The 27,337-nt window shown below is 43.3% G+C and overlaps 1 protein-coding gene across 2 annotated transcripts in view; it reads right to left on the reverse strand.

Annotated features, from left to right (window-relative positions):
* Positions 1-19,306, reverse strand: part of gpbp1l1 (GC-rich promoter binding protein 1-like 1) — an 87,651-nt gene extending 68,345 nt beyond the window's left edge. For both annotated transcript variants that reach the window (XM_068037069.1, XM_068037068.1), the window contains exon 1: positions 19,068-19,306. The gene's annotated coding sequence lies outside the window, so the exon portion shown is untranslated. The remainder of the gene's footprint in view (positions 1-19,067) is intronic.
* Between the last annotated feature and the right edge of the window lie 8,031 nt (positions 19,307-27,337).

Here is a 27,337-nt window from a genome sequence, read left to right on the forward strand (position 1 = left end):
TCACTTTTGACTATGGATACTACATATGCAATGTTATTGACGGGGGAGTGCAAGACGGATATCTCCGTAATGACTTCAAGGGCACCCAAAATAATTTAAAATGACATAAATCAACCAGCAATGGATGGAGCAGTTCTTAAAATTATAATACAGAACACTAAATTCTAGGCTGTCAGATACATGCAAAAAGTGCAACTGAAATCCCCATGTTATCTTTTTAAATTGAGAGGGCAAACAGCAAAAGGTACCAAAATACAAATCTATTGATAAATAATACATACAAAAAGACACTATAACATGAAGACAGTGTATTCAAGGGATACAGGGATAGTGCAGGAAAATGGCGTTGAAGTAGATCAGTCACGATCTCACTGAACAGCGGAGTGGGCTCAGAGGGCTGAATGGCCTACTCCTGCTCCTATTTCTTACATTCTTATTCTACAATCTGCTTACCTGCATTTAGACAATGTGAATAATGACTGCTTTTGAGCAACAATTACATTTAACATATTTACTGAGCATTTGCATGGGACTTTGCCCAATCTCCAACAGCAACCTCAAAGAATGATAAATGGCTATTTTCACTGTTTCTGATGGTCTCCACCAATCTTCTACCAAATTTTCTTCAGGGCATTTCAAACACTAAGCAAAAACAACAATACTGCATATTTAGGAAAGATTTCCTTCCACAATAACTTCACAAATATGAAAAGACCAAGTCTCATGAATGTGTCAGTCACTTAATATATTTTATTTTCAGTGCTTTACAAAGAGAAGTTCAACATGGCTACTACTTCGAATGTCAGAGTTCTGGATAGCTGCCATGACGAGTAACCAAAATTTGCTACAAACAGCTGCAAAAAGAAAAATGCAAAATTTACTGTTTCCACATGAGGAATGCTTTATCAATACATCACTATCGCTTGTATTGAATGCAGCAACAGCACCGTGAAATCATTCTTGACAATTACAGTACAAATGTATCTTAGAAAGTTGTTTGGTAGTATTGCCTTACAGCCAGTAATTTCATTAAAAGATTTTTTCCTCATAGGAGCCTCAGGAGGACAAAAGCAACACAGACTTGATCTTGACAAATGTAGATGCAAAACAAAACAGTTAATAGAAACTAATCTTTTTTTTTAAAAAAAGGCTACCACCCTACAGATTTCCCTGTGATTGCACCAGTCCAGAAAGAGGAATGGCCTGGTCCTTATGAAAATGCTGTTTGTGCACATATGGGTAGCAATTAAAGTCAGTTAAGACTGGCTTCATTTAAGGATAATTACCTGGCCTCCACAAAGGTAAGGCTGAAATTAGGAAATTACCACGCAGAGAAATTAGTGGGTACACCCACATCTTGTATCGTACAGTGGACACTGAAGTTCGAGCTTACGAACTAATGGAAATGGCAGGCAGGAAAAGACCAGCTGGACTATCAAGTTGAGCCAAATTCAATGCCTGGAGCATCATGATTAGACCATTCCTAAACATCCACAGTATGTAATCTCCTGGGAAACAAAAAAAAAAACAGGGCCAATAAGTGAAAAAAAATCTGGAAAATTCCTCTCCTTAGGTGATCAAAACTAGAACTGGAGATTAAGAGAAAATTAACTGTCAATTTGAAGAACATGGGTCAATAAGTGACAGCCAACCTGAAATTGTTAAAGACAAAATATATGACAAACTTGATTGAGTTCTTCAATGAAATAACAGCGAGGGTATTTACAGATGATGCTGTATCTATGGACTTTCAAAAACCGTTTGCTAAAGAACTACATAATAAATTTGTTAGCAATATTGAAACCTATGGGATATAAAATTGGCTAAGAGACAGAAAGGAGACAGTTAGTGGTGAATGGTTCTTTTTCCAGACACGATGGAAGTATACAGTGCTGTTCCACAGTGGTCAATATTAGGACCACTGCTCTTAATATATATGAGGAGAAATTTCTTCACCCAGAGAGTGGTGAGCCTGTGGAATTCGCTACCACAGTAAGCAGTTGTGGCCAGAACATTGTATGTTTTCAAGAAGGAGTTATTTTATTTAGAGATACAGCACTGAAACAGGCCCTTCGGCCCACCGAGTCTGTGCCGAACAACAACCACCCATTTATACTAACCCTACAGTAATCCCATATTCCCTACCACCTACCTACACTAGGGGAAATTTACAACGGCCAATTTAGCCATCACCTGCAAGTCTTTGGCTGTGGGAGGAAACCGGAGCACCCAGCGAAAACCCACGCGGTCACAGGGAGAACTTGCAAACTCCGCACAGGCAGTACCCAGAATCGAACCCAGGTCCCTGGAGCTGTGAGGCTGCGGTGCTAACCACTGCGCCACTCGTTAGATATAGCTCGGACGAAAGGGATCAAAGGATATGGGGGGGGGGGGGGGGGAAAGCGGGAACAGGTTACTGAGTTGGATGATCAGTCATGATCATAATGAAAGGCGGAGCAGGCTCGAAGGGACGAATGGCCTACTCCTGCTCCTATTTTCTATGTTTCTATGTTAATTGCCTAGACTTGGATATAGACAATCATTCCAAAGTTGGAGACAACACAAATATTGGAGATGTAGTCAACAATAGGAGATGGATAGCAGCAGACTATAGGATTTCGATAGCCTGGAGAAATGGGAAGATACAGATTAAATGTAACGTGGAGAAATATGAAGTGATGAACTTTGGAAGAATGAGGAGAGGAAATATAAACTAAATGGTACAATTTTAAAAGGGAGGCAGGAACACAAGTAATAGGGGTCCACGCACACAAATCTTGTGAGATGGCAGGGCAATCTGCTAAAGCTTTAAAAAAGCATATAGAATCTTTGACTTTATGAATGAGGAACAGTGTATAAAAGCAATGCTAAGCCTTTATAAATCATTAGTTTGGAGTTTTGAGCCCAATTCTGGGCACCACACTTTAGGAAGAATGTTAAAAGCACTTGGAGGGATTGCAGGGGAGATTTACTAGAATGATACCAGGGATGAGGGACTTCAATCACGTGGGGAGACTGGAGAAGCTGACACTCTTCTCCTTAAAGCAGATAAGATTAAAGGCAGATTTAATAAAGATATTCAAGATTTGAGGAGGTTTGATACAGTAGATAAGGAGAAACTTTTTCCAATGGCAGGAGCACCAATAACCAGAGGATTCATATTTAAGGTAATTGGCAAAAGAACTGGGGGTGGTGGGAGGTTAGTAGCAACAGGTGGATGAAGAGATTTTTTTTAAATGCTCAGCAAGTTATCATGATCTGGAATGCTCTACCTAAATGGGTTTTGGAAGCAGAATCAATAGCAACTTTCAGAAGGGAATTAGATATATATTTGAAAAAAAATACATTGCAGGACTGAGTAAAGAGTAGGCAAATTGGCCTATTTGGATAACTCTTTCAAAGAGCTGGCACAGGCATGACAGGCCAAATGGACTACTGTGCTGTTCAATCCCTGTGCTATTCTATTCAATCTCTGTCCCAGCCAACAACCTGTCCAGGTCCCTCTTGACAGCTTGCAGAGTTAGCACACATCCCACAAAGTTAGCAAACTATTCCAAAGGTTCACTACTCTTTGGGAAAAGAACTGCCCAACATCTAACCGATTCCTACTTCTGTGTAGTTTAAATGCCTCTCCCCTGACCTCCCCAATCTGTCAAACTGAAATAATCTGTCAATAGGCAAGCAACCCAACCATTTACTTGCTTTATATACCTCTATCAAGTTTCTGCTAAGTCTACACAACTTGAAAATAAATAGACCCAGCTCTTTAAGCCTGAGTAATTAAGATTCTTTAAGCTGGGCATCAGTTTTGTAGTTTTTCTCTGAACCTTGTCCATGGCCACTTTGTCACCCACCATGTGAAGGGACCAAAACTGGGCACAGTATGCCAGATATGGTCTCACCAACGACCTCTAAAAAGATAATTTGCACCAAATGATTCTCTTTAAAACAACCTAATATCCTACTTGCTGTCGCTATGACTTCTCTGCATTGGTTGTGAACTTCAAGCAATATGTACACAGTAACAACTGGATCTTTTTCTCCCGCAACTGCTGTCATTATTGTTCCTTGCAAATGATTGGAATATTCTGTGTTGGTCCTATCCACATAGATAAATGCAGTGTGGCTTTCGTGCAGAGAGATCGACTATTGACATGCTGTTCTCCCTTCGTCAGTTACAGGAGAAATGCCGTGAACAACAGATGCCCCTCTACATTGCTTTCATTGATCTCACCAAAGCCTTTGACCTCGTCAGCAGACGTGGTCTCTTCAGACTACTAGAAAAGATCGGATGTCCACCAAAGCTACTAAGTATCATCACCTCATTCCATGACAATATGAAAGGCACAATTCAACATGGTGGCTCCTCATCAGAGCCCTTTCCTATCCTGAGTGGTGTGAAACAGGGCTGTGTTCTCGCACCCACACTTTTTGGGATTTTCTTCTCCCTGCTGCTTTCACATGCGTTCAAATCCTCTGAAGAAGGAATTTTCCTCCACACAAGATCAGGGGGCAGGTTGTTCAACCTTGCCCGTCTAAGAGCGAAGTCCAAAGTACGGAAAGTCCTCATCAGAGAACTCCTCTTTGCTGACGATGCTGCTTTAACATCTCACACTGAAGAATGCCTGCAGAGTCTCATCGACAGGTTTGCGTCTGCCTGCAATGAATTTGGCCTAACCATCAGCCTCAAGAAAACGAACATCATGGGGCAGGATGTCAGAAATGCTCCATCCATCAATATTGGCGACCACGCTCTGGAAGTGGTTCAAGAGTTCACCTACCTAGGCTCAACTATCACCAGTAACCTGTCTCTAGATGCAGAAATCAACAAGCGCATGGGTAAGGCTTCCACTGCTATGTTCAGACTGGCCAAGAGAGTGTGGGAAAATGGCGCACTGACACGGAACACAAAAGTCCGAGTGTATCAGGCCTGTGTCCTCAGTACCTTGCTCTACGGCAGCGAGGCCTGGACAACGTATGCCAGCCAAGAGCGACGTCTCAATTCATTCCATCTTCGCTGCCTTCGGAGAATACTTGGCATCAGGTGGCAGGACTATATCTCCAACACAGAAGTCCTTGAAGCGGCCAACATCCCCAGCTTATACACACTACTGAGTCAGCGGCGCTTGAGATGGCTTGGCCATGTGAGCCGCATGGAAGATGGCAGGATCCCCAAAGACACATTGTACAGCGAGCTCGCCACTGGTATCAGACCCACCGGCCGTCCATGTCTCCGTTATAAAGACGTCTGCAAACGCGACATGAAATCGTGTGACATTGATCACAAGTCGTGGGAGTCAGTTGCCAGCATTCGCCAGAGCTGGCGGGCAGCCATAAAGACAGGGCTAAATTGTGGCGAGTCGAAGAGACTTAGTAGTTGGCAGGAAAAAAGACAGAGGCGCAAGGGGAGAGCCAACTGTGCAACAGCCCCAACAAACAAATTTCTCTGCAGCACCTGTGGAAGAGCCTGCCACTCCAGGCGCTGCTTCACAAACCACTGACCACCTCCAGGCGCGTATCCATTGTCTCTCGAGATAAGGAGGCCCAAAAGAAGATCTAGGTTAAATCCCATTTATCATTGTTTGGCCCATTCATCTAGTGTATTTTTTTTTTGCAGTCGATTGTACTCCTCTGCAATCATAACTACTGCAGAAATTTTAATGTCACCAGCAAACCTACTGACCATGTCCCCAACACTGCTATCCAGGTGATTAAAAGAGACAGTGAACTGCAGTGGGCCCAACACCAATCCCAGGGCAACACCACTGATAACGTGACTCAAGACTAATCTACAACCATTAACTAAAATAAGGGAAAATATAAAAGAACTAAATCATTGAATGATTGAGGAATACCAGTCTTGAAGAAAACCTGTTTTTAAAAAAGTACACTACCAAAAATAATTATTTTAACTTCAGTTCGAGAAAGTTAATCCTAAAAAAGTCAAACTTCATTACAGACAAGCAGCTGAAGTAGAAGCTGCATATAACCAAAAAACATTCAGATATAACATAGAAAGATATACCTGTTATTGGAAAACTGGCAAAAAGTTGAGTCTGAGCTCAAAGTTGGAAAATATAGTAACTCATCCCTGCCAAGTTGGCAAACTGAAATTTTGTAGCCCTTATTCCTGCTTTGAAAAGCAGCATCACTCTCATAGAACATAGCAGTAGGCCATTCAGCCCATCGAGACTGCTCTGCCATTCAATATGATCATGGCTGATTATCCACTTCAATGCCTTTTTCCTACACTATCTCCAGATTCCTTTATGTCATTGGTGCTTAGAAATCTGTCAATCTCTATTTTAAACATACTCAATGACTGAGCTGCCACAGCCCTGTGGGGTAGAGAATTCCAAAGATTCACAATCGTCTGAGTAAAGAAATTTTTCCTCATCTCTGTCCTAAGTGGCTTCCCCTTATTTTGAAAATATGTCCCCTGGTTCTAGACTCCCCAACCAGAGGAAAGATCTTACCTGCATCTCCCCTGTCTATCCCTTGAAGTATTTTGTAGGTTTGTAGGTATTTGTGGAAGAGTCTGTCACTCTAGAATTGGCCTTTATAGCCACTCCAGGCACTGCTTCACAAACTACTGACCACCTCTAGGCCCTTACCCATTGTCTCTCGAGACAAGGAGGCCAAAGAAGAAGATTTTGTAGGTTTCAATGAGATCACCTTTCATTCTTCGAAACCCTATAGAGTACAGGCCCAGTTTCCCCAATGTCTCTTCATAGGTTAGTCCCACCATGCCGGGAACAAGTCTGGTGAACCTTCGTTGCACTCCCTCTATGGCAATAATGTCCTTCCTAAGGTAAGGGGAGCAAAACGGCACACAGTACTCCAGGTGCGGTATAACCAAGGCTCTATACAATTTAAGCAAGACTTCACTACTCCTGTACTCAAATCCTCCTGCAATAAAGGCTAACATTCCATTAGCCTTCCTAATTGCTTGCTGCACCGACATGTTATCTTATCTTTCAGTGACTTATTGATGACGACACCCAGGTCCCTTTGCACATGGGCGGCACAGTAGCGCAGTGGTTAGCACCGCAGCCTCACAGCTCCAGCGACCCGGGTTCAATTCTGGGTACTGCCAGTGTGGAGTTTGCAAGTTCTCCCTGTGTGTCTGTGTGGGTTTTCGCCGGGTGCTCCGGTTTCCTCCCACCACCAAAAGACTTGCAGGTTGATAGGTAAATTGGCCATTATAAATTGCCCCTAGTATAGGTAGGTGGTAGCGGAATAGAGGGACAGGTGGGGATGTGGTAGAAATGTAGGATTAGTATAAATGGGTGGTTGATGGTCGGCACAGACTCGGTGGGCCAAAGGGCCTGTTTCAGTGCTGTATCTCTAAATAAAATAAAAAAATAAAATCTACACTTTCTAATCTCTTACCATTTAAGAAATACTCTGCATATCTGTTCTTCTGACTAAAGTGGATACCTCACATTTTTCCACATTATATTTCATCTGCCCACTCACTGAGTCTGTCCAAATCCTCTTGAAGCCGCTTTGCATTTTCCTCACAACACACATTCCCACCTAGTTTTGTCTCATCTGCAAACTTGGAAACATTACATTTGGTCCCCACATCCAAATCATTGACATATATTGTGAACAACTGGGCCTCAAGCACAGATCCTTGTGGTATCCCACTAGTCACAGCCTGCCAATGCGAGAATGACCCATTTATTCCTACTCTGTTTTCTGCCCGTTATCCAATCCTTAATCCATGCCAGTATATTACCTCCTATCCCATGTGCTTTAATTTTGATAACCAACCTCTTGTGGGTTGTCAAATAGTTATCAAAAGCCTTCTGAAAATCCAAGTATACCACATCCACCAACTCCCCTTTCCCAATTCGGTTAGCAACATCTCAAAAAACTCCAACAGGTTCATCAAACATGATTTCCCATTCATAAATCCATGTCGACTAGGCCCAAACAGACCATTATTATCCAAGTGTCCACTTATCACATCCTTTAGAATAGATTCTAACATTTTCCCTACTACTAATATAACGCTAACAGGTCTGTAGTTCTCGGTTTTCTCTCCCTCCTTTTTAAAATAGTGGGGTGCATTTGCTACCTTCCAATCTGCAGGAACCATTCCAGAATCTATAGAATTTTGGAAGATGATCATTAATGCATCCAAGATCTCCACAGCTACTTCTTTCAACACTCTGGGATGTAGAATATCAGGTCATGGGGATTAATCAACCATCAGCCCCATTAATTTCTCTAATACAACCTTCTTACTAATACTAATTTCCTTCAATTCCCCATTCTCCCTAATCCCTTGGATCTTTAATTCTGAGATTTCTTGTAGCTTCCTCAGTGAATCCAATCACATTCAAAAGGTATGGCTCTACAACTTAGCAGTGAAGTTTAGTAGAGTCATGGAAAAGAACATATAAAAATGTACCAGAAAATGCAGAGCACTAGTGAAATTAATAGCCTTGAAGATTTAGCAAAGAAACTTAAATTCAATACAATAGTTCAGTAATGATGCATAACACATTCCATGTTGCTCATAGTATGCTGCAGGTCGGGGGTATTATGCCTTGTTGCACACAATGCTATATACTCCTAAGGGGAATCTATATGTAACTTGGCCCAAGGTCACAAGATCTTATTGCTGCAAATAAGGAAATTAAGGTTAAGGTGTATTTTATGTTTCTGTAGAAGCCTATTTGAAACCAGCAGGGAAAATTACTTTTGTCACCCACCCACCCGCCCCCCACTGTGCAATGCGTGACAAAGTGAAGTGTGATGGACACTTATTTTAAATGGCGCTGGGCCTCTTGCATTATCATTGCACTGGGGAACAAACTCAATTCCTGAAGGTGTGATTAGAAATCAACTGTTGCAGGCATCACATTTACAGGTTGCTGTAATGAAACAAGGAGAATGTGTGTTAATATTTTAATAGCCAAACCATTTAAATGGATATGACCCTTTCGCTGCTGGCATTGATCAAAAGATGTAGGGGAGTCTTTTAGTCCATCCAAAAGAGCAATATGATCCCAGGAAGGAGTCAAGATTTTCAATTTGAATCTGTTGACCCATCAGGAAATGTGGACCTAGACCGGCAAACTTCCTTTGTGTTTTTTGATCCTGTTGACAGCCTCACCAAATGGCAAGATACATCTTTTGATTTCCTTGGTTCCTTGTTAGCTTTGAATGAAGTAGAAAGTATATCCCAGGAACAATGTTTCTAGTTTACCAGTTCCTCAACAGCTATCAGGATACTGGCTGGAGACTCGTGGACCTGATCAAACCCCACATACAATACAGGCACAAATCTGGGTTTAGTGTCAGTAGAGTCAGCTCAGCGTTTCAGCTTTTTACATTTCATAACTGAAGAGATAGCACAAGTACCTGTCGCTGTTATTTTTAACAAACTTGTACCACAATTTATCGTCCAAATCACAATAGATTGTTCAATTTACCATTTTACAAAGTCAGAGATTAAACGTAGTAACCGAAACACTGCACGTTTGCCGACACTATAGTTTGTGGAATGCAAATGGTTTTCGGTACTCAAAGAAAGGGAAGACAGAAGGAACCAAGTCACATGAATACAAGTGGCTTTCATTTTCTCAAGACATCACAAAGAACTTCACATTTAATTAATTACTTTTAATGTGCAGTCACTGTCATTTTGCAGGCAAATATAACAGCCAATCTGTGTATAAGATGATCTCTCCAACAGCAATTAGATAAATGATCAGATTTTAGAGATGTTGCTTGAGGGAATTAATGTTGACCGGGGCAAATGGAGAATTTTCCTGTTCTTTGAGTAGCCCCATATGTTTTTTTTTTATAAACCTTCACCTGAACAGGCTAATGTGGCCCAGGGAGGGTAGAGAGCAAGCAACGGATAGAGGGGGAGTGCTTGAGGAAGTGAGTGAGAGAGCCAGGCTAGCACAGGAAAAAGAACACGTGAGTGGAAAGGTGGGGGGGGGGGAGGGGAGGGGGGAGGAGAGAGAGAGAAAGGGAGAGGGCGAAAGAGAAAGACAGAGCGAAAGAGAAAGAAAAGAGAGGAAAGTGAGGACATCCTCCACTGTGTAGGAGATCTCTACCACCATGCCAGGAGCCAGACTAGTGATAGCTCTAGCAAGCCAAAACTGAGACACCAAGAAGCATTGAGGACCATCAGCAGTAGCAGAATTGTTCACAACCATAATCATATTACTCAGTACGCTATCAAATCAGGAGACAAACCCTGGTTCTATGCAGAGTGTAGTAGGCCCTGCCAAGAACAGCAACAGTTGAGAACACTGGTAAACAATCCGGTTAAGGAAAAGTAGTACAGTATATGAGTACAAAACACCTGGCCGAAGTGCTTGCAAATGCCTTCAGCCAAAATATAAATTTTGGGGAATTTACTAAATCTATCATCAGAAACAGAGTGACCAAGCACTTGGACAAGTATCAGTTGATCAAGGAGAACTGGCATGGATTTGTGAAGGATAGCTCATGTCTGACTAATTCAGTTGACTTTTTGAGGTCACGAGCATGGTGGATAGATGTGTGCCCATGGATGATGTGTGCCCATGGATGATGTCTACATGGACTTCCAGAAGGCTTCTGATAAGGTTCCACACAATAGATTATGTTACGACTGAGGCGGGAGTAGTGCACTGTCTTTTCTAGTTTCACTTCTCTACAGGTCACAACATACATTTTTCAAAGATTTATCCAGTTACCAATGCAGTCAATCATATGCTCTACACTTTATCCCAGAATAAAATACACCAACCAGGTTTCTTTAATAAACAAAATTATCAGTTTATTATAAAACAAGACTTAACCAGTAATGAAGCAAAGCATTAACAGATTAAAATATGAAAGTTCCCCACACACAAACTCACACACACACTGAAAAAATACAGAAACTCTCTCTGCAGAGGTCTGTTACGAAAAAAGGCCAAAAAAAATACTTTGGCCTTTTTTGGTCCGACGTCCCAAATACACGTAGACAGCTGTCACAGGGATCTTTCCAGACCAGTTCTTTGCAGATGACGTTGAAGATCAGTTTGGCAGGCTTTCCAGGAGAAATACGGCATCAGTTTCTCTATTTCTTACATTTAATTCTCAGGAAGTTCTCAGAGATGGGAGAGGGTGAGCTGATGGTGGCTGCTCTCTTTGCTGGTTTTCTCCAACTGCCTTCAAAGCAGTTCACACCTCAACACGCTGTCCAAAGTGAAACCAAAACAAGAGTCAAGCCTCCTGACCCCTATAAATCTTGACAGATCACTTCTCTGTAAACATCTTCCCCAAGTCACCAAGGTTTCTGTTGTTTATTGCTTAAAGCACATGACTTCCAGCAAAGCTGTGTTTAACAACATCCCAATGTCCCTTCAATGAACTGTTAACAAAGCAAAATCCAGCTTCTATGAAATCTTCAGCCTTCCAATGAATCCAACCCCACAATTTAAATAGAAGTCCTCAAAAACATATACTTAACAAAAAGCACATTTGTAACAATTATCAAAAATGTGAGTGCACAAAATTGGAGGCAATCAACTGACACTGGTTGGTAATTGGTTTGGGGTTAGAAGACACAAGGAGGAGGATAAAGGATTCATTCTGATTGGCAGAACATGGCAAATGGTGTTTTCCAGGTATCTGTACTGAGGGCTCAGTTTTTCATCATATATCAATAAATTAAATGAAGGAACATAGGAGGCACTACTACGTGGATGAGAGGAGAAAGTCAGAAAGGAACATAGACACACTGAGCAAATGGGCAAAACTATGGCAGACAGAGTTCAATGTGGTCTTCCATTTTGGATCTGAACAAGACAAATCAGATTTTTTTTTCATTGAGAGAGATTAGCAGTTGTGGAAGATCAAAGGGATTTAGGTATCGATGTCCACAAATGCCTAAGAACACTCCTGCACCAAACTATGAGGGGAGGTTCTTTTGCATAAGATACTGATCTGATATAACATTAAATTTAGCATCAATTTGAATATATACATCAAAATTAATCTGCAATTTAGAATAAACCATTCTGCCAAGAACAACTACTCTTCAAAAAGACCATCTTTACGCAATAAAGCCAAATCTCAGAAGTCACTTCTAGAAGACCATACCTGCACTCTCAATCCCATCCCAACCACACAATTATATTTCCTCACCTCAACACTTGCTGACACCATCAACTGATCCTTTTCCTTCAGCATTACTTTCCCCACTGTTATCATCGATTGCTTGAAATTCTTAACCTTGGTGCCTGCTATTCTCTCTAGCTGCTGTCCACTTCTTAGCTCGTTTCTTCCCTAAAGATCCTCAAGCATATTACTGCCACCCAGCTCGGTATCGAACTCATCACTGTGATAGACTCCTTTCAGTCAATTTCCACCATGCCTTGACCATTCTGATCTAAGTCATCAACAATACTCTTTTAAGAATGCAACTGTGGCACCCAACATGATACACCACTCCAACATCTTCCACCTCCTCTTTTGTATGGTCTTAATCTATATCACCACCCTCACTTGATTTCACTCCTACCTACCCCAATGCAGCCAACACATATCGATCATGAATAAAAACAGAAAATGCTGGAGATACTCAGCAGGTCAGGCAGCATCTGTGGAAAAGAAGCAGAGTTAACGTTTCAGGTCTGTGACTTTTCATCAGAACACATCTAATCATAACCACTGCTTTCAACTTCCCCAGGCCACCACCTCACAAAAAACCCAACGTTCTACTCTGGACCTCCATCTATTCTATGTGCACATTACCTACCCTGAATGGGTCCGTTTCCAAATGCATGCTGGAAATACACAAGCTCTAAATCTCAGTAATACAAAAACAAAATACTGCAGATGCCGAAAATCTGAAATAAAAACAGAAAATGCTGCAAATACTCAGCAGGTTCGGCAACATCTGTGGAGAGAGAAGCAGAGGTAACGTTTCAGGTCAGAACTGATAAAAGGTCATCAACCTGAAACATTAACTGTTTCTCCCTTCACAGATGCCACCTGACCTGCAGAGTATTTCCAGTATGTTATGTTTTTATCTCTAATTCTCAGTCATTGTCCTCAGTTCCACCGCCACCATGCCATCTGACAGCTTATCAGATGGCAAAATTGTGGACGAGACTGCAGTTCCTCAAGCAACATAAACAAGATCAAGATCTTCGTTGAGAACTCCACCCACTCCTTGCTGCTCATCCAAGATGAACCAAACAGTAGATAATGTCAGTATACTAACCTGTCGAGTTTTGCTTTAAACTGCATAGGACAACAATCACAATAACCACCCATTATAATATGCCCACTTCTGCCTTTACCATATTACCCACCACGGTGACCGCAGTGACTGCAACAACTACCATGGAATCTCCCTGCTCAGCATAGTGGGGAAAGTCTTTGCTCGAGTCGCTTTAAACAGGCTCCAGAAGCTGGCCAAGCGCGCCTGCCCTGAGGCACAGTGTGGCTTTCGAGCAGAGAGATCGACCATTGACATACTGTTCTCCCTTCGTCAGATACAGGAGAAATGCCACGAATAACAGATGCCCCTCTACATTGCTTTCACTGATCTCACCAAAGCCTTTGACCTAGTCAGCAGACGTGGTCTCTTCAGACTACTAGAAAAGATTGGATGTCCACCAAAGCTACTAAGTATCACCTCATTCCATGACAATATGAAAGGCACAATTCAACATAGGGGCACCTCATCAGACCCCTTTCCTATCCTGAGTGGCGTGAAACAGGGCTGTGCTCTCGCACCCACTTTTTGGGAATTTTTTTTCTCCCTGCTGCTCTCACATGCGTTCAAGTCTTCAGAAGAAGGAATTTTCCTCCACACAAGATCAGGGAGCAGGTTGTTCAACCTTGCCCGTCTAAGAGCGAAGTTCAAAGTACTGAAAGTCCTCATCAGGGAACACCTCTTTGCTGACGATGCTGCTTTAACATCTCACACTGAAGAATGCCTGCAGAGTCTCATCGACAGGTTTGCGGCTGCCTGCAATGAATTTGGCCTAACCATCAGCCTCAAGAAAACGAACATCATGGGGCAGGACGTCAGAAATGCTCCATCCATCAATATTGGCGACAACGCTCTGGAAGTGGTTCAAGAGTTCACCTACCTAGGCTCAACTATCACCAGTAACCTGTCTCTAGATGCAGAAATCAACAAGCTCATGGGAAAGGCTTCCACTGCTACGTCCAGACTGGCCAAGAGAGTGTGGGAAAATGGCACACTGACACGGAACACAAAAGTCCGAGTGTATCAAGCCTGTGTCCTCAGTACCTTGCTCTATGGCAGCGAGGCCTGGACAACGTATGTCAGCCAAGCGCGACGTCTCAATTCATTCCATCTTAGCTGCCTCCGGAGAATCCTTGGCATCAGGTGGCAGGACCGTATCTCCAACACAGAAGTCCTCGAGGCGGCCAACATCCCCAGCTTATACACACTACTGATTCAGCGGCGCTTGAGATGGCTTGGCCATGTGAGCCGCATGGAAGATGGCAGGATCCCCAATGACACATTGTACAGCGAGCTGGCCATTGGTATCAGACCCACCGGCTGTCCATGTCTCCGCTTTAAAGACGTCTGCAAACGCGACATGAAGTCCTGTGACATTGATCACAAGTCGTGGGAGTCAGTTGCCAGCGTTCGCCAGAGCTGGCGGGCAGCCATAAAGGCGGGGCTAAAGTGTGGCGAGTCGAAGAGACTTCGCAGTTGGCAGGAAAAAAGACAGAAGCGCAATGAGAGAGCCAACTGTGTAACAGCCCCGACAAACAAATTTTTCTGCAGCACCTGTGGAAGAGCCTGTCACTCTAGAATTGGCCTTTATAGCCACTCCAGGCGCTGCTCCACACACCACTGACCACCTCCAGGCGCTTACCCATTGTCTCTCGAGATAAGGAGGCCAAAGAAAAATATTACCCACCACCATTGTGTGTGGGGAGCCAGAAGACGTAGGTGCAGTTTTAAATGATTACTTTTCCTCTGTGTTCACTATGGAGAAGGACAATGTAGGTGTAGAGATCAGGGAGGGGGATTATGATATACTTGAACAAATTAGCATTGAAAGGGAGGAGGTATTAGTTGTTTTAGCAGGCTTAGAAGTGGATAAATCCCCATGCCCAGATGAGATGTATCCCAGGCTGCTATGGGAGGCAAGGGAGGAAACTGCAAGGGCTCTGACACAAATTTTCAAATCCTCCCTGGCCACAGGAGAGGTACCAGTGGACTGGAGGACAACGAATGTGGTACCATTATTCAAGGAAGGTAGTAGGGATAAACCAGGTAATTACAGGTCAGTGAGTCTAACATCGGTGGAATGGAAACTATTGGAAAAAATTCTAAGGGACAGGATTAATCTCCACTTGGAGAGGCAGGGATTAATCAAGGATAGTCAGCATGGTTTTGTCAGGGGGAGATCATGCCTCACAAATTTGATTGAATTTTTCAAGGTGATGAGATGTGTAGATGAGGGAAAGCAGTTGATGTAGTCTACATGGACTTCAATAAGGCTTTTGATAAGGTCCCGCGTGGGAGATTGGTCAAGAAGGTAAGAGACCATCGGATCCAGGGCAATTTAGATCCAAAACTGGCTTAGTGGCAGGAAGCAGGGGGTGATGGTCGAGGGTTGCTTTTGCGATTGGAAGCCTGTGGCCAGTGGTGTACCGCAGGGATCGGTGCTGGGACCCTTGCTGTTTGTAGTGTGCATTAATGATTTAAATGTGAATATAGGAGGTATGATCAGTAAGTTCACAGATAACATGAAAATTGGTGGTGTCATAAATAATTAGGAGGAAAGCCTTAGGTTACAGGATGATAAGATGGGCAGGGCAGTAGCAAATGAAATTTAATCCTGAGAAGTGTGAGGTGATGCATTTTGGGAGGACTAACAAGGCAAGGGAATATACAATGGATGGTAGGACCCGAGGAAGTTCAGAGGGACCTTGGTGTACTTGTCCATAATCACTGAAGGCAGCAGCACAGGTAAATAAGGTGGTTAGGACGGCATATGGGATATTTTCCTTTATTAGCCGAGGCATAGAATATAAGAGCAGGGAGGTTATGATGGAGCTGTATAAAACGCTAGTTAGGCCACAGCTGGAGTAATGTGTATCGTTCTGGTCGCCACACTATAGGAAGGATATGACTGCACCTGAGAGGGTGCAGAGGAGATTCGCCAGGATGTTGCCCGGGCTGGAGCATTTCAGCTATGAAGAGAGACTGGATAGGCTAGGGTTGTTTTCCTTAGAGCAGAGGAGACTGAGGAGGGACCTGATAGAGGTATACAAAATTATGAGGGGCACAGATAGGAAGAAACCTTTTCCCTTAGGGGAGGTGTCAATAACCAAGGGGCATAGATTTAAGGTAAGGGGCAGGTGGTTTAGAGGGGATTTGAGGAAGAAATTTGTCCCCCAGAGGCTGGTTGGAATCTGGAACGCACTGCCTGAAGGGGTGGCAGAGGCAGGAACCCTCACAACATTTAAGTAGTATTTAGATGAGCACTTGAAACGCCATAGCATACAAGGCTACGGGCCAAATGCTAGAAAATGGGATTAGAACAGATAGGTGCTTGATGGCCAGTACGGACACAATGGGCTAAAGGGCCTGTTTCTGTGCTGTATAACTCTATGACTCTATCTGAGTACACAGAAGCAGTCTTATTAATCATCCCACTGCTGTTTTTAGCTGCCCTACTTGATATTGTTGCCCTGGTGTAGGAGAAAACATTGTATGGACAATTCCCACCCTGAAGTAGCAGCATTGCATTTGAACAGCAACTGGGACGTTGAGGTTATCAGGAAGCGGAACAGCCTTTCAGAGATTTCCTGATGGATCTTTTTAGGATGTGAATATGTTTGCATATATTGCATACACCTGGACAGGCCCCGATATATAAAACACATTTAATGTAGGATAGGAATAGAGGGATACGGTCCCCGGAAGTGCAGAAGGTTTTAGTTTAGGCAGGCATCAAGATCGGCGCAGGGTTGGAGGGCCGAATGGCCTGTTCCTGTGCTGTACTGTTCTTTGTTAGTTTGTTGGAAACAGGAAGCAAAACAGAGGGATTGGGACACAGTTCCAGGTTGTGGTGTCTAGATTTTGCCACCAATGTTGGAATGGAGGGAGGTGAATACAAAGGTGGCCAGAACTGGAAAAGTAAAAGATTCATATGGTGCTGGAGGTGGTTCCAAAGGTAAGGTGGGACAGATGCATGGAGAGATTTGTAGATAAATATGAACATTTTGATTTAAATGCTTTGTGTGCTATGACGTTGTAAGTGCTCATCTAAATATTTTTTAAATGTTATGAGGGTTCCTGCTTCTAGCATCCCTTCAGGCAGTGTGTTCCAGATTCCAAACACTCTAGGGGAAAAAAATTTCCCTCAAATCCCCTCGCCCCTTACCTTAAATCTATGCCCCCTGGTTATTGACACCTCCGCTAAGTGAAAAAAGTTTCTTCCTATCTACCCTATCTATGCCCCTCAATTTTGAATACCTCTGTCAGTTCTCTGCTCTAAGGAAAACAACCCTAGCCTATCCAGTCTCTCTTCATAGCTGAAATGCTCCAGCCCAGGCAACATCCTGGTGAATCTCCTCTGCACCCTCTCAGGTGCAATCATATCCTTCCTATAGTGTGTAGACCAGAACTATACACAGTACCCCAGCTGTGGCCAAACTAGCATTTTATACAGCTCCATCATAACCTCCCTACTCTTATATTCTATGCCTCGGCTTTTAAAGGCAAGTATCCCATTTGCCTTCCTAACCACCTTATTTACCCATGCTGCTGCCTTCAGTGATCTATGGACAAGTACATCAAAGTCCCTCTGAGGCTCTGTACTCCCTCGGGTCCTACCACCCATTATAGGTGTGAAGAGACCCTCTTTAAATTTGGATGGTTGGGTTAAAAGGGAATGAATACCTGTGAACCGCGAGAAGAACAATGATATGATCAGGAATGAGTTAGAAAAGACTGACTGTTCTTTAAACCAGCAGGTTACAATGCATCTAAATGGGACTGGCAATTGTGGTATGTTTTGAGGAAGTATACTCTGTTGCTTATGGGTAAATTCAAATTATTTGCATTTTCCATACAATTTTATTAGATTAATAAACTATTAGTGCTGGAGTAAAAAAAAGCCCTGACTGCACCATTTAAGTGCACACGTTTAAAATTTCCATTGGGAAGAGGATCTAACATTCCCAGGATCACGCTGGAAATGCAATAGGTTTGACAGAGCATGTACAAATCTAAATTTGCTGCCTGTGGCTCTCATTTAAATGCAAATTGTTGCTAAAAATCACGAGATGAATAATGAAATTAATTCAATTTAATTTCAATTGAAGTTAATATTTTGATGGCATAGAAGCAGAAACAATGCAAGGACTAAAACTTCCAGTAAGTATTAAAATTATGACCATACACAAATATCTAATAACATTACAGTTTGCACGATTTGGGATCTTTCGCACATGAGTGAAGTGTAGCCCTGGGTGTGAGATAATATCCCACACTACTAGAAATGGCAGCTGTGGGTGGCTGAACATCCAGACGAGAATTCGCAGCCTCGTCTCAGACGTGTTATTCATGTTATTTTACATTCGTAGGGAAAAAAAGGGAATCTGAAGTGGAGCTTCCTGCCTTTCCAGTAACATAATACAGTCCTAACAAGTCGTGGGCACCTCCAGCGTCAAAAGAAAATAATGATTCAAAAGTAGATTCTACACTGAACGATTTCTACAGCGCAAAACGTTTCGTACTTTATTATTTTTTTTAAAACACAGTACACATTGCGGTGCATAAATATGAGCTATGGACTAATAAATATAAGATGCAAGTTTAGGCCACAAAAACAAATGTCACGACACCAAAAAAAACTGACAAATAACTATAAACCTTTCCCATATGAGAAATGGCTTACAGAAAAAATGTAATGAATATTTCACATCTAGTCCTAAATTCCAACAACATAAAACGGCAGAGGAGGGTGTAAAGGAGGTTGCTGAAGCCACGATAATAACAAACACTGGGCCAAAATGGCGACAAAGCAGGCTGCAGGGCAATAACATTGGCTGCCTACCTCCAAGGGGAAGAATCAGCAGACGGCAAATGCTCAGCGTCAGCTCTGAGCTTCCCACCTCTCTCTCGACTTGTGAGTGAACCGAATGTATTTCCGATGGATTGTTCTTTTGTTTTTGTATATATATAAAATCACCCACTCCGATGCCACTGCCACCGACCGCTCCGCAGTTTTTTTTTCCTCTCCGGGTGCTCGCGCTCGACGCCCGCTCGCTCCCGCCCTCGGTCCGTCGCGCGCGGGGATTCCACCAAAACACGGAAGGGAGCGTCACGTGAGGCTCGGCCCTCTGATGTCACAAACAAATAGAATTGTTGTGAATCATCCCTCCCTTCCCTGGGAAGCAGGGCACTGGTGCATTAGTAGCTGACCAGTTTGTTTCACTCTTTCAGGTATGGCTGCCTGAAAACTTGATTTGGGGGGTTGGGGATGAGCAATGTACTCGGAATAGAAATTTCCCAGTGTTTTTTTACATTTGCTCAATTGTTACCACACCACACTCTCAACCTCTTGTTATCTTGCATCTACCCAGACTATTTACTGAAGGTAAAATCACAAAGTGCTGGAAATACTTTGCAGGTCTGACAGCATCTGTGGAGAGATTAAATGACAAAGATGTCATGGAATAAAAGGCGAAGGGACTCTGATTTCAACAATTTCAGACTATGACCCCCTTTTGAATAATATAAAAGCAAAATATAGCAGATGCTCGAAATTTAAAATAAAAACAGTAGGTACTGGAAATACACAGCAGGTCTAGAGCACCTATAGAGAGAGAAACAGAGCTAATGTTTCAGTGCCAATGAAAGGTCACAGACGTGAAATGTTAACTCTGTTTTTCTTTCTCTACAAATGCTGTCATACCTGCTGTGTATTTCCAGCACTTGCTGTTTTTATCCCCCATTTTGATTGTTTTCTTTACCCATGTGCCAGTCTTAAACTTGTTTTTCATGTTTTTTGCTTTTGGACAGAGCTACTCATTATTTTGCCATTAACACCCTCTATGGTCAAATGCTTTGTCTTTTACTGCAACTATTTCCACTCCCTTTGCCTTTTATTTCATGACATCTTCGTCATTTAATCTATCCCATCCTCTGCTCAATCCCTTTTGTTCTTCCTCCCCCTTTTCAACAGCATAAAACCCATCACATTTCTATTCCCATCACATTTCTACCACCCTTTGGTTCTGGAGTCATATCCAACTCTAAATGTTAGCTGTTTCTGTATCCACAGATGCTGACAGACCTGCTGAGCATTTCCAGCACTGTGTTTTTATTTCAGATTTCCAGCGGCTGCAGTATTTTGCTTTTATTTAGTGGAGGTGTTGAGGACAGTGCATGTTGAGTGTGCATGGGGCTGCACCATGTCTTTTTTTTTAGAATATTACAGCGCAGTACAGGCCCTTCGGCCCTCGATGTTGCGCCGATCATCTGACCTACACTATTCCATTTACATCCATATGTCTATCCAATGACCACTTAAATGCCCTTAAAGTTGGCGAGTCTACTACTGTTGCAGGCAGGGCGTTCCACGCCCCTACTACTCTCTGCGTAAAGAAACTACCTCTGACATCTGTCCTATATCTTTCACCCCTCAACTTAAAGCTATGTCCCCTCGTGTTTGCCATCATCATCCGAGGAAAAAGACTCTCACTATCCACCCTATCTAACCCTCTGATTATCTTGTATGTCTCTATTAAGTCACCTCTCCTCCTCCTTCTCTCTAACGAAAACAACCCCAAGTCCCTCAGCCTTTCCTCGTAAGACCTTCCTTCCGTACCAGGCAACATCCTAGTAAATCTCCTCTGCACCCTTTCCAAAGCTTCGACATCCTTCCTATAATGCGGTGACCAGAACTGCACGCAATACTCCAGGTGCGGCCTCACCAGAGTTTTGTACAGCTGCATCATGACCCCGTGGCTCTGAAACTCGATCCCCCTACTAATAAAGGCTAACACACCATATGCCTTCTTAACAGCCCTATTAACCTGGGTAGCAACTTTCAGGGATTTATGTACCTGGATACCAAGATCTCTCTGCTCATCTACACTACCAAGAATCTTCCCATTAGCCCAGTACTCTGCATTGCTGTTACTCCTTCCAAAGTGAATCACCTCACACTTCTCCGCATTAAACTCCATTTGCCATCTCTCAGCCCAGCTCTGCAGCCTATCTATGTCCCTCTGTACCCTACAACACCCTTCGACACTATCCACAACTCCACCGACCTTCGTGTCATCCGCAAATTTACTAACCCACCCTTCTACACCCTCATCCAGGTCGTTTATAAAAATGACAAACAGCAGTGGCCCCAAAACAGAACCTTGCGGTACACCACTAGTAACTAAACTCCAGGATGAACATTTGCCATCAACCACCACCCTCTGTCTTCTTTCAGCTAGCCAATTTCTGATCCAAAGCTCTAAATCACCTTCAACCCCATACTTGCGTATTTTCTGCAATAGCCTACCGTGGGGAACCTTATCAAACGCCTTACTGAAATCCATATACACCACATCCACGGCTTTACCCTCATCCACCTGTTTGGTCACCTTCTCGAAAAACTCAATAAGGTTTGTGAGGCACGACCTACCTTTCACAAAACCGTGCTGACTATCGCAAATGAACTTATTCTTTTCAAGATGATTATAAATCCTGTCTCTTATAACCTTTTCCAACATTTTACCCACAACCGAAGTAAGGCTCACAGGTCTATAATTACCAGGGCTGTCTCTACTCCCCTTCTTGAACAAGGGGACAACATTTGCTATCCTCCAGTCCTCCGGCACTACTCCTGTCGACAATGACGACTTAAAGATCAACAACAACGGCTCTGCAATCTCCTCCCTGGCTTCCCAGAGAATCCTAGGATAAATCCCATCTGGCCCAGGGGACTTATCTATTTTCACTCTTTCCAAAATTGCTAACACCTCCTCCTTGTGAATCTCAATCCCATCTAGCCTAGTAGGCTGTATCTCAGTAATCTCCTCGGCAACATTTTCTTTCTCTACTGTAAATACTGACGAAAAATATTCATTTAACGCTTCCCCTATCTCCTCTGATTCCGCACACAACTTCCCACTACTATCCTTGATTGGCCCTGTTCTAACTCTTATCATTCGTTTATTCCTGATATACCTATAGAAAGCCTTAGGGTTTTCTTTGATCCTATCCGCCAATGACTTCTCGTGTCCTCTCCTTGCTCTTCTTAGCCCTCCCTTTAGATCCTTCCTGGCTAGCTTGTAACTCTCAAGCGCCCTAACTGAGCCTTCACGTCTCATCCTAACATAAGCCGCCCTCTTCCTCTTGACAAGCGCTTCAACTTCTTGAGTAAACCACGGCTCCCTTGCTCGACAACTTCCTCCCTGCCTGACAGGTACACACTTATCAAGGACACGCATTAGCTGCTCCTTGAATAAGCTCCACATTTCGTTTGTGCCCATCCCCTGCAGTTTCCTTCCCCATCCTACACATCCTAAATCTTGCCTAATCGCGTCATAATTTCCTTTCCCCCAGCTATAATTCTTGCCCTGCGGTATATACCTGTCCCTGCCCATCGCTAAGGTAAACCTAACCGAATTGTGATCACTATCGCCAAAGTGCTCACCTACATCTAAATCAAACACCTGGCCGGGTTCATTACCCAGTACCAAATCCAATGTGGCATCGCCCCTGGTTGGCCTGTCCACATACTGTGTCAGAAAACCCTCCTGCACACACTGGACAAAAACAGACCCATCTAAAGTACTCGAACTATAGTATTTCCAGTCAATATTTGGAAAGTTAAAGTCCCCCATAACCACTACCCTGTTACTCTCGCTCCTGTCGAGAATCATCTTCGCTATCCTTTCCTCTACATCTCTGGAACTATTCGGAGGTCTATAGAAAACTCCCAACAGGGTGACCTCTCCTCTCCTGTTTCTAACCTCGGCCCAGACTACCTCAGTAGACGAGTCCTCAAACGTCCTTTCTGCCGCTGTAATACTTTCCTTGATTAACAATGCCACACCCCCCCCTCTTTTACCCTCTTCTCTGTTCTTTCTGAAACATCTAAATCCCGGAACCTGCAACATCCATTCCTGCCCCTGCTCTACCCATGTCTCCGAAATGGCCACAACATCAGGATCCCAGGTACCAACCCATGCTGCAAGCTCACCCACCTTATTCCGGATGCTCCTGGCGTTGAAGTAGACACACTTTAAACCAAGTTCTTGCTTGCCAGTGCCCTCTTGCGTCCCTGTAACCTTATCCCCTACCTCACTACTCTCAACAGCCTGTACACTGGCACTGCAATTTAGGTTCCCATTCCCCTGCTGATTTAGTTTAAACCCCCCTGAAGAGCACTAACAAATCTCCCCCCCAGGATATTGGTACCCCTCTGGTTCAGGTGAAGACCATCCTGTTTGTAGAGGTCCCACCTACCCCAGAAAGAGCCCCAATTATCCAGGAAACCAAAACCCTCCCTCCTACACCATCCCTGCAGCCACGTGTTCAACTCCTCTCTCTCCCTATTCCTCTCTTCGCTAGCACGTGGCACAGGCAACAACCCAGAGATAACAACTCTGGTTGTTCTCGCTCTAAGCTTCCACCCTAGCTCCCTGAATTTCTGCCTTAAATCCCCATCTCTCTTCCTACCTATGTCGTTGGTGCCTATGTGGACCACGACTTGGGGGTGCTCCCCCTCCCCCTTAAGGATCCCAAAAACACGATCGGAGACATCACGTACCCTGGCACCTGGGAGGCAACACACCAACCGTGAGTCTCTCTCGTTCCCACAGAACCTCCTATCTGTTCCCCTAACTATGGAGTCCCCAATGACTAATGCTCTGCTCCTCTTCCCTTTTCCCTTCTGAGCAACAGGGACAGACTCTGTGCCAGAGACCTGCACCCCATTGCTTACCCCTGGTAAGTCGTCCCCCCCAACAGTATCCAAAACGGTATACCTGTTGTTGAGGGAAACGGCCACAGGGGATCCCTGCACTGCCTGCTGGTTCCCTTTCCTTCCCCTGACGGTAACCCATCTACCTACTTCTTTTACCTGAGGTGTGACTGCCTCCCTATAACTCCTGTCAATAATCCCCTCCGCCTCCCGAATGATCCGAAGTTCATCCAGCTCCAGCTCCAGTTCCCTAACGCGGTCTGCGAGGAGCTGGAGTTGGGTGCACTTCCCGCAGATGCAGTCAGCAGGGACACTCTTGGCGACCCCTACCTCCCACATTCTGCAGGAGGAACATACAACTGCCTTTACCTCCATTCCCACTATTCTAGATTCCCAATAAATCTACTGAAAAACCAAACGAAAAAAAAAGTCAAAACTTGTTCGCTTAGCAATCCGACGGACTGAAGTTTTAAATAAAAAGCTTACCTTATCAACACCCTAGAGTCCTTTTTTTTTGGTTAGAGGAGGAGGGTGGGTGGGAGACACTACACGTGTAGTGTCTCGGGTACTGCCACTGCCCAAATAAATAGTTTTCCCCTACCCAGCAGTCCCCGGTCCTCCGAAACAAAAAAGGGATTAACTTGTAACTTACTGAAATTGACCGCTCAGCTGAAAGTCCGCTCCGCACCCCGTTCTATCAAGGCTGCTCCTCGCAAAAAAGGATAGATCAAGTGGTCTTTTCCTAATGCTTTTTCATACCTGAATTAAGTCGTGGACGAGCTCACATTTTCTCCCGTTTAATATCGGGAAGAAGCCATTATTTTCATCCTACCGAAAATTCTGCTCCCTTACCACAGTCCCTCTCCGAGGAAAATCCATCAACCTGAAATGTTAACTCTGTTTCTCTCTCCACAGATGCTGCCTGACCTGTTCAAAATTTCTGGCATTTTCTGTTTTTATTTCAGATTTCCAGCATCTGCAGTATTTAGTTGTGGGAAACTTCTTTGCTGGATCCAGAAGTGTGTTTCAAATTACCAGGACAATTCCACCTTTGCAATGTTATCCACCTCCATGCCTGTCATACTTTCATCACAACAGACAGCTTAGATTTCTGCTCTCAGTAATCCCTGATTTCTCAACAGTTAGATTTCTAAGCTCCTCACATCTATTAGCTCTGAACTCATTGACTTACAATGGAACTAGAACCCCAACACATGGAAATTAAAAACATAATCTGAAAATCCCTCCACGGCCATCCTAACGTATATCCTCCTCCAGCCTTACATTCCTTCCTGTTTCTCAGGTTCCCTCTCGCTGTACTTTTGAGTCAGCTAAACTGGGGTTAAAATTCTCTAGTGGTCACCCTCCATAATACCACCATTTTCCAGTGTATTCTGTTGGCTTTCTGCCAGAGTTACAATGGGAAACCAGTAGAACCTTGTGGAATTTTAGACTCACTTTAAACCTGGTTGACTCTTCGTCGAAAGAAGATTGGCTTAGACAGTATCTCTGAAAGGGCTGCTGCTTGCTGTTAAAGGGAATTTTGTTTTGTAACTTGAAAAAATTCTTTTCTGGTAAGGATGGTGAAGCAAGAAGGAAGTAAATACCCTGTTTTTGGATGACCCTGATGCAGGCAGTTAAAGCTGTTTGGATGTAGTTTGTACAGAAAGAGAATGGAGTATCCCAGATCCTGGGAGCAAATAAGGAAGGTGTTTTCTTTTGTCAGCAAAGAAAGTGCAAAACACATTTCTTCTTGCGCACACTATTGAGGCATAATTTGCATGGCATAAACCAAAACTGTGAGTTGCAGCACCCTCAGAAAAACGTTTCCACTTTTCAAAACTGTCTTTCTTTCTCGCGGGCATTCCTCTTTCTTTCTCAGTTTGTTTTTGAACATAATTCAATGATTTAACTGATATATTTAATGACTTCAAAATATTTGCTGAGTTTTTTTTTGCATGTCCAACCAACACAAGTTAAATGCCCCATCCTAATCATGTGACCATTCAATATAAGCAGTCATACTTGATCAGGAGAAATAAATAGTATGTTGAATTATATTAATGTTTAGCTTTCAAAGGCTCAGTGTTTTAATCATGTTTTGTGAAAAATCTTTCACATTGTACAAAACAGGAAATATCTTTGTACAGGAGAGCAACAAAACTATTCTCCCACCTTTCACAATTGTTGAAAATAATCCTGCATATAATTACAAGTATTGTACCAGGGGTGGGATTATGATGAAAAGAATATCTCAGGGTTCTAAAATGTGACTCGTTTGTCGCTAGATTATTTTCAGTTTTCAATCCGACCCATTGTGTATTCTCTATATATGCAACAAGGTTATTGATTTCCCCTTTGTTTCAAAACTATTATATCCTTGTAAACCTCTGTTTGTGTTAATTTTAAAAAGGATTTGTTTGTGGGCAGAAAAATGTTTTTATCAGCTGTTGGAAAATTATGCATATCAAATGGGCCTTCAGGAGCCTGCAACCCTACCTGGTATGGCTGTATGTGACTCCAGTGCTTTAATAAAATGTTGATTAAATCACTGCCTATGTTGAGGTAGATTGACATATACAGGAGGGAAGAAGTGGGCTGGATGGGATGGAGCAATGACCAGACTTTTCATTTTCTGCCCCTTTTTCACGTTCTCAATCTTCAGAAACTGAAAGAAGTAGGGCGGCGCAGTGGTTAGCACCGCAGCCTCACAGCTCCAAGCACCCGAGTTCAATTCTGGGTACTGCCTGTGCGGAATTTGCAAATTCTCCCTGTGATCGCGTGGGTTTTCGCCGGGTGCTCCGGTTTGCTCCCACTGCCAAAGACTTGCAGGTGATGGGTAAATTGGCCATTGTAAATTGCCCCTAGTGTAGGTAGGTGGTAGGGAATATGGGATTACTGTAGGGTTAGTATAAATGGGTGGTTGTTGGTCGGCACAGACTCGGTGGGCCGAAGGGCCTGTTTCAGTGCTGTATCTCTAAATAAATTAAAATAAGAAATAAGTTTTGACTCCAGTTGTGTGATTTTCAAACAACTCCATAAAATGCATTGACTGTTGCTGGTTTAACATTTCCTCAACTGCTTATTAGTTCAGTATAGGCAATCTGAAACTAGACATAGTAAAAAAAAACTAATACTGGAAATCTACAGTAAAAATGGACTCCCGTAGTAGCAGCCAGCAGACAGAACATTTCAGAATAGCGACAATTATGCTGAAAGACCCGGTTTGCATTTCCAGCACTTTCGGTTTTAACCTAAAACTAAAATCACCTGCACAAATATTTTTCAGATCATGATCCCCTAAAACTCAACTGCCATGTGATCTAACACATGAACCATTACTCATGGGAGAATTCAGAAAACCCAGACAGTAACTTCCCGCTCCTTCCGTGGCC

Source organism: Heterodontus francisci, chromosome 8 (genome assembly GCF_036365525.1).
Source record: "Heterodontus francisci isolate sHetFra1 chromosome 8, sHetFra1.hap1, whole genome shotgun sequence".
NCBI lineage: Eukaryota > Metazoa > Chordata > Chondrichthyes > Heterodontiformes > Heterodontidae > Heterodontus > Heterodontus francisci.